Genomic DNA, 14,077 nt, shown 5'->3' with positions numbered 1-14,077 from the left:
GATGTTTATTTATCACATTTCTGGGGGCTGAGAAGTCCAAAATCAAGAGGCCAGCAGATTCAGTTGAAGGTGACTGTCCTCTTCTTGGCTTGTGGAGAGCCACCACCTACCTCTGTGCTCATGTGACCTCTTGTTTGTGCCCACGTGGAGAGGCCTCGCTGTCTCTTCCTTTACTTATAAGGGCAGTAATCTTATTATGAGGGCTACACCCTCAGGACCCCATCTAAACCTAATTACCTTCCAAAGATCCCATCTGATTATTTCTGATAATTTCCAAGTTGAGTAGGAGAATTAAGTCATATATAAAAGTAAAATGTCATATAAATATATTTTTTAAATAGTCCAGATGAGAATCATAATCAACTAAAAACTGATACCATAATCAAAAAAAAGAACAGCAAAACCTTTCTATAGGCCATGCAGTCAACAAGCGGTAGAGCTAGGATTCACAGCCAGAGATGCCTATACCAAGCTTATGTTTTTCCAACTATAAGCTGATGCCTCCACAGATGCGTGTGTGTGTGTAGGAAATTAGGAAAGGAATGTCAAGATAGAGGAATGGTTGTGTGGCAATTTTAGATAGAAATGTCAGAGAAATGGCTTCCTTTGGAGCAAGACCTTGAATGTAATATATGAAATAATGGATCCATGTAAAGATCTGAGAGAACGTTATTCTAGGAAGAGGAATATGAGGTGGAAATTTTATGAGCTGCGAAAAATACCAATATGACTTGGATGGAGTGAAAAAGCTAAAATATGATAAGTGATAAGAACAGAGATGATAGAGACAAGACCGTGCAGGGGGTTACAGGTAACGTCAACTATTGGGGATTTACTCTAAGTGTAACAGGAAGCCACTGGAGGGTGAGTGTCTCTGACCCAGGAGTTAGAGAAGCTGAAAGACGGCTTTTGGTGGAAGCTGGAGGGACTGCAGGTACAGCTTCTGCTTTATACCAACAAGATGTGCCAGCAGATCTGAGACAAAGTGTGTTTCACACGCAAGCACTGACGCCACACTGATCTTCTAAGCATAAATCAACATGTCTGCTGCTTCACTTCTGCCTTCACAATCACGTGTGAATTTCTAAAAAAAATCTAGTGAGATGGATGGATGGATGGTTGAATGTATAGCTAGATTTCCTTTCAAAAGAAAAGAAAAGTGATGCAGCCAAAAAAGAAAAAAGCTTTCATCAAGGAGAAATTGATCAACTTGGTTGAATGCTGTTGTGTCATCAGTAAAATGAGGACTCAGAACTGGTCTTAGATTTTATCAGTACATTGGGGATTAGAAACCTTGACAAAGATGGATTCAGGGATGTGGATGATACTAGGTTAATAGAGACAAGTGTAACCCAGTAGAAACAATGGATATGTGTATCTCTATTGAGAAGTTTTGCAACAAAGAAACACAGACAAATAGGCATCAGAAAGTATTTCTTTTTAAGAAGGACAATATTGAAACAACTTTGTATGCTCATAATCCATTAAGGAGGTAGAAATTAATGACTCAAATAGAGAAGGCTGAGGGGACACAGTCCTGATTTGCTGAGAGGTGAGGGGATCTCCTCATCCTCATTTTGATCTTCGCTTGTCCTCTTCTGCTATTGTCTTTGTTTGTAGAAATAGTTTGGAACTTTGTCTTGTTTCTACAGCTTAGCATTATTCTCTCATACGAAAAAAGTAATTTTCCTCAACAAGATTAAAATCTCTCTTTTTCTTTCTCTTGGGAACATTTTATTTGAAAATAATAGAAAATTTGCAGAAAAGTTGCAGGAATAGGAATAGTATAGAGAAACCATGATTATAGTTTGTATAAATTTACCTAAGGTTAACGTTTCACTTAATTGGCTGTATCATTTATTATTTATTTATTTATCTTTTCTGAACCTTTTGAGAGTAAGTGGCATACATCCCAAAACTTATTCTTGAATATTCCAATGTATATTTCCTAAGAATAAGATATGCTCTTACCTGACCATGATACAGTTATCAAGTTTAGCAAATTTCACAATGGTAGAATATTTTTATCTAATCTACCATCTTAACTTCAATTTTGTCAATCAACCCTCTAATGTCCTTTACAATGCATTTTCTTTTTTCTTTTCTGCCAGTACAGGATCCAGTATAGGATTAGTCTTGGATTCAACTGTCATGTCTCCTTCAATCTGGATTAACAAAAACTGTATCTCACTGGTTATGTAATCGTTGATAAATGGTACACCTATCCATGGCTGGCTAATGCATATGTCATTCAAGAAACCAGGCAATAGAAAAACCAACTACTATTTATCTGGACATTTCAATTGCATGTAATTGCCCACAGCAACAATTATAAATTCATCTACCCAGCTTTCTGGTCCTGTATAATATATTCTCCCTCTAATTATCTATGCACTGCTCCTTCTGTGGAGGTGTCAACTTGTAGTTGGAAAAACATGAGCTTGGTACAGGCATCTCTGCCTGGGAATTGTAGCTGCACTGCTCGTTAACTGCACAGCCTATGGCAAGTTCTTTGTTTTTTTATTTTTTGATTATGCTATCAGTTTTTGCTTGGTTATGATTCTCATTTTAAAAATATATTTATATGACATTTTACTTTTTTTATACGACTTAATTCTCTCACTTGACTTGGAAATTATCAGAAATAATCAGGGCCCGATGTGTTGAACACACTGAGCTGTGAATGGTTTCCATTTTTCTTTCTTCCACATAATGCAATTTACCATCTTAGTGTCAGTCATCATTACTAACAACTAAATATTTTTCAAATATGTTAGTAGAAATACATTTCATCATCAGAATATTTGTCAAGTGACTTAAGATGGTAATGGTTGAAATAAATGTTGTGCAGGTGTTCTCTGATAAGCCTGGGAATGTCTTGATGTGAGACTCAATTTATGAAGCCAGTTGTCAGTGTTCAAATATGTGCCACAAGCTGGTTGTTCTAACAAGGACAAAGAGTTCAAATGCCTAGAACAAGTGTTTAATTACGAGTCAAAAGTAATTTAGTGGTTCCTGAGTATAGAGTTTACTAATGGCACACCAATTTGCATTTAAATACTGTCAAGCTCATTGCATGATGAGAAAGTCTATTCAAAGATAAACTTTTTGATGAAATGTGTGTGGTTGATTAACAACTGGCAATAGCCCCAATATTTTGCAGATAAGCTATTGACACTGCCATACATGAAATTACACAGAAGTTATTTTGTCAATGTAATTTTTAACCTACCAAAATATATAATTCATAAAAATTCACAAATACAATATCAAGAATTTTTAACAGAGTAGTAAAGATTTACATATGAGATCTATATCGTTGAATTCTTAAAATGACGTCATAACAAATTAAGAAGTAAATGCATGCCAATCAAAGTAGAAACATTCTGGTTTTTCATTTATTTATTTTTCACTCTTCTGGTAGACATTGCTTGTCTATGATACAGGAAAGGAAAGGACACATCACAGACCAGCCTTCAATCTTTACTAGAAATATGAAGAAATGAAGTTCTTTGTTTAAGACTGGCAAAGTGTATAAAATAAGTTACTGCACTGATCTTATAATTGATGTTTTCTACTCATTTCAGGTCTTCTGTAAGCACAATACACCTGTAATTTTCTTGAGGTCCTCCGTGACTCAGCCAATGAAAAATCATATTTAGCTCAACAAAAGCAAATAATGTGATTTTTGCAGTCCAATAATCCCCATGTTTCGAATGCAGATTTGTGAAAACACTATCTGTAGAGTCTTAAGTAGTAACAGTAAGAGTTGCTGGCTAAAAAAAAGAATCAGTATGCGGTTAAAAAAATCTCTACAATATTATAGACAAAAATCTGGTGATCTATGGCTAAGATTAGCTCTTTTTTTAATGAGACATACTCTTACTTGGTTTCCATTGAAACCTATCACCAGTTTTAGTTTTGTTTCCAAGTCCTATGACTTAAACTTGAAACACTTTCCTTCTATTCTGTTAAAAATGGTAAAATTGAGGAAAGAGACATTAACGAGAGTTGGATTTAGGGGGAAAAGAATAATTTCTAAATATACTGTTCCCTTTTTTTGAAATAAATGTTACTTTCCTATACTTTTAACATCAGTATTACTCATCTGTCTTTGTTTTGTCCACTAAAGTTCATCTGCCCAACACGTCCATCATATGTAATTGACCGTACTCAGTACCTGCTGTGATGGGTGGCATCATCTCTGTAGTATCTGAATGTGAATGAGGTGGCAAAGTGACCATCTCTCAGCTCAGCGCTGATTATGCATCTATTATTTGTACGAGAATGAATTGAAATTCCACCTGGCAATATCTCTACCGTTGTCATTCTGTGTACCATAAATATTGTATTTTGCTTCAGAATAATTTAGTTTCTCTTTGAATTCTGTGTGCTGGGATGTTCTTTGAGCTGATTCAAGGTAAACCACAAAAATACTTTTGTTTTGATTTTCGATTTTTAATTATTTTGTTTTGCTGTTTATATTTGTTTCCCCTGAGCACTGACCTCTTATCTAGATCAAGTGAGGAATTATAAAGACATGAAGACACGGCACTCAAGTTACTTTTAATTTACTAGCAACTTCTTCTTCCTCTTTGTAAACAACCATGAGACAAATGCTTTATTTACACCTAATTTCTGGAACTATTTCAAAGAGATTTCTTATGTTTTAGCAAATAAATAATAAATTACTTGAAAATTTTCAACAGTTCAAAAAGAAAATATTAAATTTCTATTAATGTTGCCTCTCAAAGATCATTTTAACTTCTCAGTATTTAATGACACTCTTATAAAAGACTGCTGTGCATTAGAAAAAATCCTCAGATAAGAATTCAGCAATACCAGAAAGATTGTAGTGGATTTGGAGAAATAATTGAGTGCTTGACATCTGACTTCATAGGTCAAAACCTGAAAAGGCAACACCTGAAAATAAACTGATATAAAATTGTAAAATTTTCATTGAGAGTCGGGTTGGTGGTTTCATAAAACGAAATGAGTATGTGACCTGGATTTCAGAAGGTGTAAAGAACATAGAAAGAGTTATTTAAGAGACGGAATTCTGTTTACTCCATGGAATCTTGAAACAGTGGAAGGATATGATCAAGGTCACCTGTGGGCACAGTCCAAATGGTCAAGGAGAAGGTGAAACATGAAACAAATTAAATTCTAGTCTCCTAGTTACGAGAAATGGATATTGAGGGCACTCAGGTCCTTCAGAGCTAAAGCCAAACAAGAAGGTTAAGCCCAGGAACTGACTGACTATAACACGATATATAAAATCTATTACCTTGCAGTAATGAGTAATCAGTCGTCTTATTTTTATGTTTATCCCATTTAAAAAACCTACCAACCAATGATTAAGAATCCTATACTGTAAGAGAAATTTCAGAAAATTTTTACCATCTCAAATGGATTAATTATCTATCATAAACTACTTCTGAAAAATTATTTTTTTAAATTTGTATCTTATAGCTTGTATACAAAGAAAATTTTGTAAAAAAAATCCTCTGTATTTGTAAATCGAAATGTATTGTCAATCAAAGAAAGTTTTATATATTGGCTGTAATTAGCAATGATCTTTTCCATCTATAATATGGACATAAAAGTTAACAAGTTAATTCACAAATTGCAAATATCTGTGTATGTATGCTGAGAGTGTGCGTGTGTGTGTGTACAGGCAGTCATGATTGTGAGTTCACATGGAAAGACACATATATTTATGACTTTATATTCGAAACACTATTCTTACACATTCTGTCGAATGAGACAATATGTAACATTCAATGTAACTTACACTTGCATTTCAATTCTAAGCTGGGCAAAAGTTATGGTAAAAAACATCCGAAACTTTAGTCACACAAAAATTTTTATTATATGTTTAACTTTGTGCTTATTTCCAAATTCTATATTTGAAATAGTATATTCAGTTCCTATCACTAATGTATTTAAAACATCTGGAGCTATTTTAAAAGGCTATTACAACAGAAGATTTTTATGCATTGTTTTAATGTGGTCTTTCAAATTTATGTGCCTAAAATGACCCTCTAGTGACCTGTCCATTTCAGTAAGGATATAAATCTGCTAAATTGCATAATTAATTTTTGTCTTTAACTCTCTATGAAGTAGCATGAATTAAGATGATATGATAATATAGAAATTATGTGACTTAGGCCACAACTAAAGTGAATATACATCTCAGTCCACCGCTCAGTGCAGAAGAACAAAAATATTGTTTTAGAAAAAAATACTTTTTTTCATTTTGCGTCTTCTTTCACCACAGTGGTAGAAATCAAATATTTGTGATTCAGGAATCTTCTTTGCCTTAAGGTTGCATTTAAAGTATGCAATATTACAAAGTATGTTGGCTATAGAGGGGGTGGGTGAGGAGCATCTTGTCCTAAGTGTTGTCTTTTACTTGTGGATACCCAGTATCATGTGTGCCCCACTGACTTCAGTGTAAGTGGGACTCAGGTTGTCGCTGAGGCAGGTCTTGTTCATGTATTTCTGCTCTGTTCCAGACTCTGATCCATGGAAATCAATCCACAAATACAGAAAGACCCATGTGTTTAAATTGTGTGTATATGCAACAATGAGAGAGATCAAGACAGAGAAAGAAAGAGAAAATGTTTTACTATTTATTTAATTAACGTTAGGAAAAAATCACTATTTACAAAATATGATCCCACTACACAATTAGAACCATTATTAGTAATGAGCTACTGTAAAAAAAATAGACCCAAAATATACAACAGCTCAAATACAAGAGATTTGTTTTCGTATTTCTTTAAGCGCTCATATAATAATCCAAAACAGTCACTTCATGATTAGATTTTCTCTGTACAATAATCCAATGACTCCATCATTGATAGGGTACCATCAGCATTCACTTGGTAGGTGGAAAAAAGGAAAATTGAAGAGGGATATCTGTTCTTTAAAAGTTTTTTATTGGAAATGTCATACATTGCTTTTCAGACTTTATTTGTTAGAGCTCAATCATAAAACCCACTTAATTCCAAGGGAAGATGAGAAGGTGATCCAGCTATGTGTCTAGCAGGACAAAAAGATCTTCAGAAGACTACTAATATTCTCTGCAAGGATCATCACTTGTGGTTACTAAATATTCCTAAGCCCCACTTTACACATGGAACATACTTATCCACATCCCCAAATAGACAATAGCCCCATCCAGTTGTTACATCTGGCTCATTGTCTGGGACATCTTGGTCAATGCACAGGCTATCTAGCCTGGAATCCCATAAACTACATGGTCAATTATGCACACACACCTTCCGTGTCTAATCATATGTCTTTGTGGAAGAAGAAGAGAATAACTACCAAAAAAATCCCCTCCCATTTGGGAAAGATAAGAATGGGAAACATACAGCAGTGATGGAATCTGGCTGTGTAAGCTCCAAGAAGACTTATCGTTCAGATCTCATGGCCGGAAAAGAAACTCCCTTCTCTCTTTTATGCATATCTGTTGGCTCTGATTCTCTAATATCCTTCTTATCATATTATCACTCACCGTGATGTCTAGTGTTGGTCCGGATAAATATGCCCCACTTGACCTCTATATAGCCCATTTTCTGTTTGTGAATGTTTGATGGCCCTAGAGGTGTTTTATGGTTACAAGTCTTGTGTTTTCCTTGGCAATGAATCACCTAAAAACTTAATAGCCTTCTAATCTATTAACACCATATGCTGGTAATCATAGCCAAAGTTCTTTCTTAGACACAGATTAGGCTTCCTTATAGTCTTAACGTTTTTTCTGTCTCTATCTCTCTGTGTCTCTCAGTATCTCTAAACCCCCTTGGAAAAAAATGTTTTGATAAGAAAAAAAAGAAAAATCCTTTCTTTGATCTGCAGTGTTGATTTGGAGAAGTTTTAAACAATCATTGTAACTCAAAACATTTGCAGCCCTATCTCCTACATTTTGGGATGCAAAGCCAGGCTTGTTTTGTAAAACTGTGGAACCCCCCCCCAAAATAGTATATTCTTTTTGGTTTATGCTTTTAAACCCATCAGTCCTCATCTGAGTTCATTTCTCTTTCTTGTATTCGTATAATGTAAGAAACAACACACCAAGTAATGCTTTGACTCTTCCTGCCAGGTTCTCCTAAAAGAGTGGTCCTTAAGTGGGGGTAAGTTTGTCCTCCAGCGGATGTTTGGTGATGGTGGGAAGCATTCTTAGTTGTCAGCACTGTGAGAGGGTACATTGGCTTCTAGTGCATAAAGGCCAGGGATGCTGCTATTCATCCTACAATGTGCAAGACAGCCTCTCACAAAAAATAATTATCCTGCCTAAAATGCCAATAGTGCCACTATTGAGAAAACTTGTCCTACAGTTACCACCAAGTAGGTACTTGACATTCTCTCTAAATGATTCTATAGGATGATATTTCTGTTTTTTGGCCACTGGAAAAAACTGAGTGCCCATTTCTCCTGCCCAACACCTCACCCCTGAGGCCAAAACTTGGGCTTGCCATCTAACAACCAGTGCCAATACCACGTTAAAGTTTCCTTTGGTACGGTACCATCCCACTTCAAACTAATAATTTCTGTATTACTTAGGGTGAAATTAACTACAGAAAAAAAATGAACCTCATAATATGAAAGAAAGAAATCAAATAGAATAGGACCTAATGTCTTACTTAGATAACAGCCCAAAGTTTCTTAACTGCCATCTCCTGGGACCTCTTGGCATCCTCTGCATATGGATGGAAAAGAGGAAAGAAAGATGGAAAGAGAAGAAAGGAAGCACACCTCCTCTTAAAAATACCTGACCCGGAAATGGATGCATCATCTCTGCTCACATTCCATTGACTAGAACTTAGTCATGGAGCCACACCTGTACACCAGGAAGGCTGGGAAATGTCTAACTTTGTTTCCAGAAAGAAGAGAAAATGCTGATTTGGAGAATAGCTAGCAGTTCCTGCCAGAATGATCACTGCTGATTTTATCTCTTTCCATAAATGAAAATTGTAGGACAATACTAAAATAGAAACTCTGTATTAGTTGCTAACTACTGTTGTACAAATTGCCACAAATTTAGTTTCTTAAAACACACAGATTTGTTATCTTAGAGTTCTGGAGGTGAGAAGTCCAAAGTCAGTCTCGCTGGGGGAAAGTCAAGGTGTCTGCAGGGCTGCGCTCCTTCTGGACGCTCTTGGGGAGATTCCATTTTCTTGCCTTTACAGCTTCGACGGGCTACCTATGTTTCTCAGCTCAAGGCACCACTGTGACTTCTTGTTTCGTTGTCACATGTCCTTCTCTCTCTCTTTTCCACCATCTCATCACCTTCTCTGACTCTGCCCCTCCTGCATCCCTCTTATACGGACCCTTTTGATTACATTGGGCCTACTTGGATAGCCCAGGATAATCGTCCTGTCTCAAGATCCTTAACTAAATCACATCTGCACATTCCCTTTTGCCATGTAAACAAATATATTCACAGTGTTCTTGGGGTTAGCACACGGATATCTTGGGAAGGGGGGCATCATTCAGCCTACCTACCACAAGATCCAAACAAGTGGAGACAATAGCTGCTTCCTTCACTGCTGCATTCTCAGTGTTTAACACTGCACTTTGAACAGGCTATTGATTTGATAGATTTTTTTAAATGAATGAATTAATCAATCAGTCTTTTAAATGATTTATAGTTAAGGCTTATACAGTTCTTAGTCCATTTTTATACGTTGGTGACTAAAACTTCTCAAATTTTATCAAAATATCTTTATGGTTGAAATCAAGTCCTATATCAGAATCTAAATATAGATTTGATGTTGGAAGAAAGAGGAACTGGAAAACCCCCTCTACAATCTTGCATCTATGTGAATCTTTCTAGAAAGAGATAAGTCACTGCATTGGGAGAAGGTAAGCTTTCATTACAAAGGTTCTGTTGAGCTGAAACAGATCCTAGTATAACCTCCTTTTATGCTTTTTTCGGCCTTCTGGAGTCGCATAAAGCAAGACAAATCCTTCTTTCACCTAACGTGTCTTCAAGTATTTTGGCTAACTTATTTACCCATTTCGTTATATTATTTTCTATGACATCTTCAAAATTCTTACATTTAAATTGATTTTGAATCCTTCTAGGTGGTAAAGAAATACTTAATGGGGGCCATCCCCGTGGCACAGCGGTTAAGTTTGCACGTTCCACTTCTGCTGCCCGGGTTTCATCAGTTTGGATCCCGGGTGCGGACGTGGCACTGCTTGGCACGCCATGCTGTGGTAGGCGTCCCACATATAAAGCAGAGGAAGATGGGCACAAATGTTAGCTCAGGCTAGTCTTCCTCAGCAAAAAGAGGGGGATTGGCAGTAGTTAGCGCAGGGCTAATCTTCGTCAAAAAAAAAAAAAAAAGAACTACTTAATGGTAGTGACAAACATAAACATAATGTTCTAGGTTTTATGTGTTCTAGGTTTTGATACACTGTTCAGTAGCAGTGTTAATTAGCTTTTTCAGAAAAATTTACAAATATACTCAATCACATTTTGTTTATTTTACTTATAAATACATTTTACCTCATAATCACCTCCCAATGAGGGAAAACAATCTGTTATTTTGATACAAAATAATTTCAAGCAATATTTTCAATCTAAATGCAGATCACTACGTTTAACCATCTTGAATGCTGTCATGTTGCTTTTGGCTCATTGTTATAGCATACCAAATTAATTTGAATCAAATTTTTTCTAGGAACAAATTTCTTAGAATGTTTCACTCCCATTCTTCAGGTTAAAAAAAATTACTTATTATTGAAAAAAATCTACTTTCTCTATCTTTAAATGTTACAAATGGCATTACTGCAATAAGAAATTTCAATGCTATCTGATGCATTTCTGTGATTGTGGGATCAACTAGAAATAGAACCTTCAAATGTTTTAGTTGATTTGGGTGGATAGAAAAGACACCAGGTTTAAAAAGATGTAAACGAAAGACAAGGCCCCTTCATCAAAATACCAAAAGCAAACAGTGTAATATTTCCAATGTATCTGTCAAACCATAGAACTTAACAGTGTATTGTAGCTTACTTTTAATATCATTTATGGATCATGAACATTATGAGATCATTATGTGATCATTAATTTAAAGATAAAACTAAAAAATCACACTACACTATAGAATCAATATTACAAAAAATATACAATCATTTTTTGAAAAATAAAGTTAGGATGGTTTCCAGAATTATTCAAAAGAATGAAAAATAAAGAAATTAAAATAATATGAAAAAATAAGACATGAATATAACTGTTATACTAATTATATAGTTCTGGAGTAAGACACAGGGACAAATTAATAGAAGCAATGCCTAAAGACTTATTTAAATGATAAGTTTCCTCATATGACAAAATTCTGCAGATTAAAAGATAAAAGTTTTGGATTTTGGAAATAAAGAAAAAACAATACAGATATCTTGAGAAGAAAAAATAGATAAATAAAAGGAACATGCATTAAAAATAAGAAAATATTTTTCAAAAAGTTGTCGCTAGACACGCTGACTGCACTAAAAACTAAATGAAACAAAAATTCATGTTTTTGATAGTTAAAAAAAACAAGCAACTGCTACCAGGCATCACTTATATTTAAGACAAAAGACTACCCAGAATATATAGCTTTCTGAAAACAGTTACTGGAATTTGCATGTACTGTAGCCAACCAGAGACAAATCAGAAAAGAATGCAAGACTGAGGAAAGCACAAGTGGATTTACACCATTTAATTTATTTTTATAAGTGCCTTATATAGACCCCAAAACAAACTTTAAGGTCAAAAAGTATTCTGATAATAAAATATATGTAATAAAAACACATAGCAATTTAATCATGACAACCAAGAAAATGGAAGAGTAATGTGTAGAATTATAATGTTAATTTTCTTATGTTATATGAGAATAAAAGATGCTTCAATCTTGATTGGATAATTATAACAGTGTTTTCCTTAAACATAACCACTATCAAAAATAAAAATCAAATGCATTGTTGAAAGTTGCTAAAGAAAAAAGTAATAGAAATACGGCTTGTAGCATGAAAGAAGAAAACAGAAAAGAGCTTGAATATCATGAAGATAAAGTATGATTTACAGATAAGCTCATGTGCTCGACTAAGAGCAAAGATTTAGAAGTTGGTCCAAAGAATAAAATATAATTATATAAGTATAAAAGAAATGAAATAAAGTTCAAAAGATAAGAGGTTGGGAGTTGAGAAAGTGGCAGAGGAAGCCGAGAGCCAACATTTTGGATCCTGGGCATGGACCTACACACCACTCATCAAGCCATGCTGTGGCAGCGTCCCACGTACAAAATAGAGGAAGACTGACACAGGTGGCAGCTCAGAGCCAATCTTCCTCACCAAAAACAAAAAGGAAAACAAATACAAATTGAGGTAATTATTAAATCCAGGGAAAACAAATGTCTTGAAAAAGAGTTGTAATCAATATATTACTTGACTTAACTCCACACAATATTTACATAGTCATTGTAAATAGCTTTGAAAATAGCATTGTAAATCATATTGAAAGAGCTTCTCCCAATAGTTTATTTCCTGCCCTCCATGTCAGTCTTTGCAGAATATTGAAATGATTTGTCAGAACCGGAAATACTTAGAAGTCCAGGCAGTAAAAAGAGACTTTAGCAACATTTTTCATCAGATGAAGTGAAAATCAGTCTTCAGAAGAATGAAATTTATTAGAAAATAATTGGCAACTTCAAAAAAAGTATACCGTGTTTTAGGTAACTACTGAAAGCAGTTTAAAAGAATCAAACCATGTGAAGTATTCAGTGTGCAATTTAAAAAATCAATCATTTTAATAATAATATAGATGAAACATTTGCCAGTTTTAGCATTCAGAGAAAAACAGATATTCTATAAGCAGAGCAATAGATGTCTATTTAAAACAATATATTTTCCAAAATTTTGTTATCAAAATTTTGCAATTATCAAAAGCATGAAACAACATTTTATGTTACTATTTGAATGATAATCTCTTTGTTAATATGAAAGGATGACCTTTTACATTTCAAATATTAAGATGTTCCAATATAACATACCTATTTACATATAGTAGTCATATTTGATCTAACTCATTTGTTAATTTTTATCCATATTTAACTTTTTAACATTATATTATATGACAAAAATATTTAGGTGGAAAATTTTTATAATACTTGGGAGAATTTTCTAAACCTTTCAGTAGCATATATAGTTTCTGCCCCATCAATTGTTCGCATGTTTTTAAGATTGTCAAGATAGAATTCATTAACATATAACCAAATTTACATCTTTTATCGAAATACTATATAACCTGCATCCCTCGATGGATTAAAGAATGCTGTATCATAAATTGTGCAAATTGAGCCTCTGTTATATAGCTTAGCCAAATCACAGCTCTGCCATTTGCTTCTTATGACAGAATAAAAATAAGGGGCTCATAAAAAAAAAATAAAGCAGTCTGTCATTCTTTCCTAAGAAAACATTTGTCAGGGATGCTTCAAGAATAATTGGGATGAACATGTGTTAGTTTCTACAACCCACTGAGTCATTTTAAGGTGCATCTGAGGGTGTTCAGAAATGATACTTTTTATCATCAACCTAGTTGTGCAATGATGTCTTCCCACAGGTTTTTCAAGCTTGCTTTAAAAGAATTATTTTGCCTGATTTTAAGCTTAAACATTTACTCCACTAAAAGAAGAAGAAGAAACCTTTTAAATTTCCCTCAGCTGACTCTCAAGATTCTAGACTGTACATATTTTATTGCTAAATTCATTGCGCTGTGATTTATGCCGACAAATATTGTTTGGAGCCCTATTGGATTTTAGAAAAATGTAGTCTAGATTTTAGTTTTTAATTTCTCTGCTAAATAAATTCATATTTTCCTCTGAGAATGTGATGCTAACATGCATAATTTGTCAGCAAAAGGAATGATCATATTTCAATTAAACGATAGCACTCATCAGTTTCTCTTGTTTGTATTCTTGTTAATTTCTTCCAATTATGTGTGATCCATAGCTGAGCAGAGGCGTGCCTTTTCATCTTTCTGGCCCCTACAATGCCTTGCATATAGCTCAATATAAATTTATTA

General features: G+C 34.4%; 1 pseudogene; it reads left to right on the top strand.

Moving 5' to 3' along the window:
* Positions 1-756: 756 nt before the first annotated feature.
* The window catches only part of LOC103560839 (small ribosomal subunit protein uS2-like), a 76,391-nt pseudogene continuing 63,070 nt past the window's right edge, over positions 757-14,077 (top strand).

This window comes from Equus przewalskii, chromosome 31 (assembly GCF_037783145.1).
Source record: "Equus przewalskii isolate Varuska chromosome 31, EquPr2, whole genome shotgun sequence".
In the NCBI taxonomy this organism is placed as follows: Eukaryota; Metazoa; Chordata; class Mammalia; order Perissodactyla; family Equidae; genus Equus; species Equus przewalskii.
Note: the sequence above shows the minus strand (reverse complement) of the source record. Positions and strands in the feature narration are given on the sequence as shown.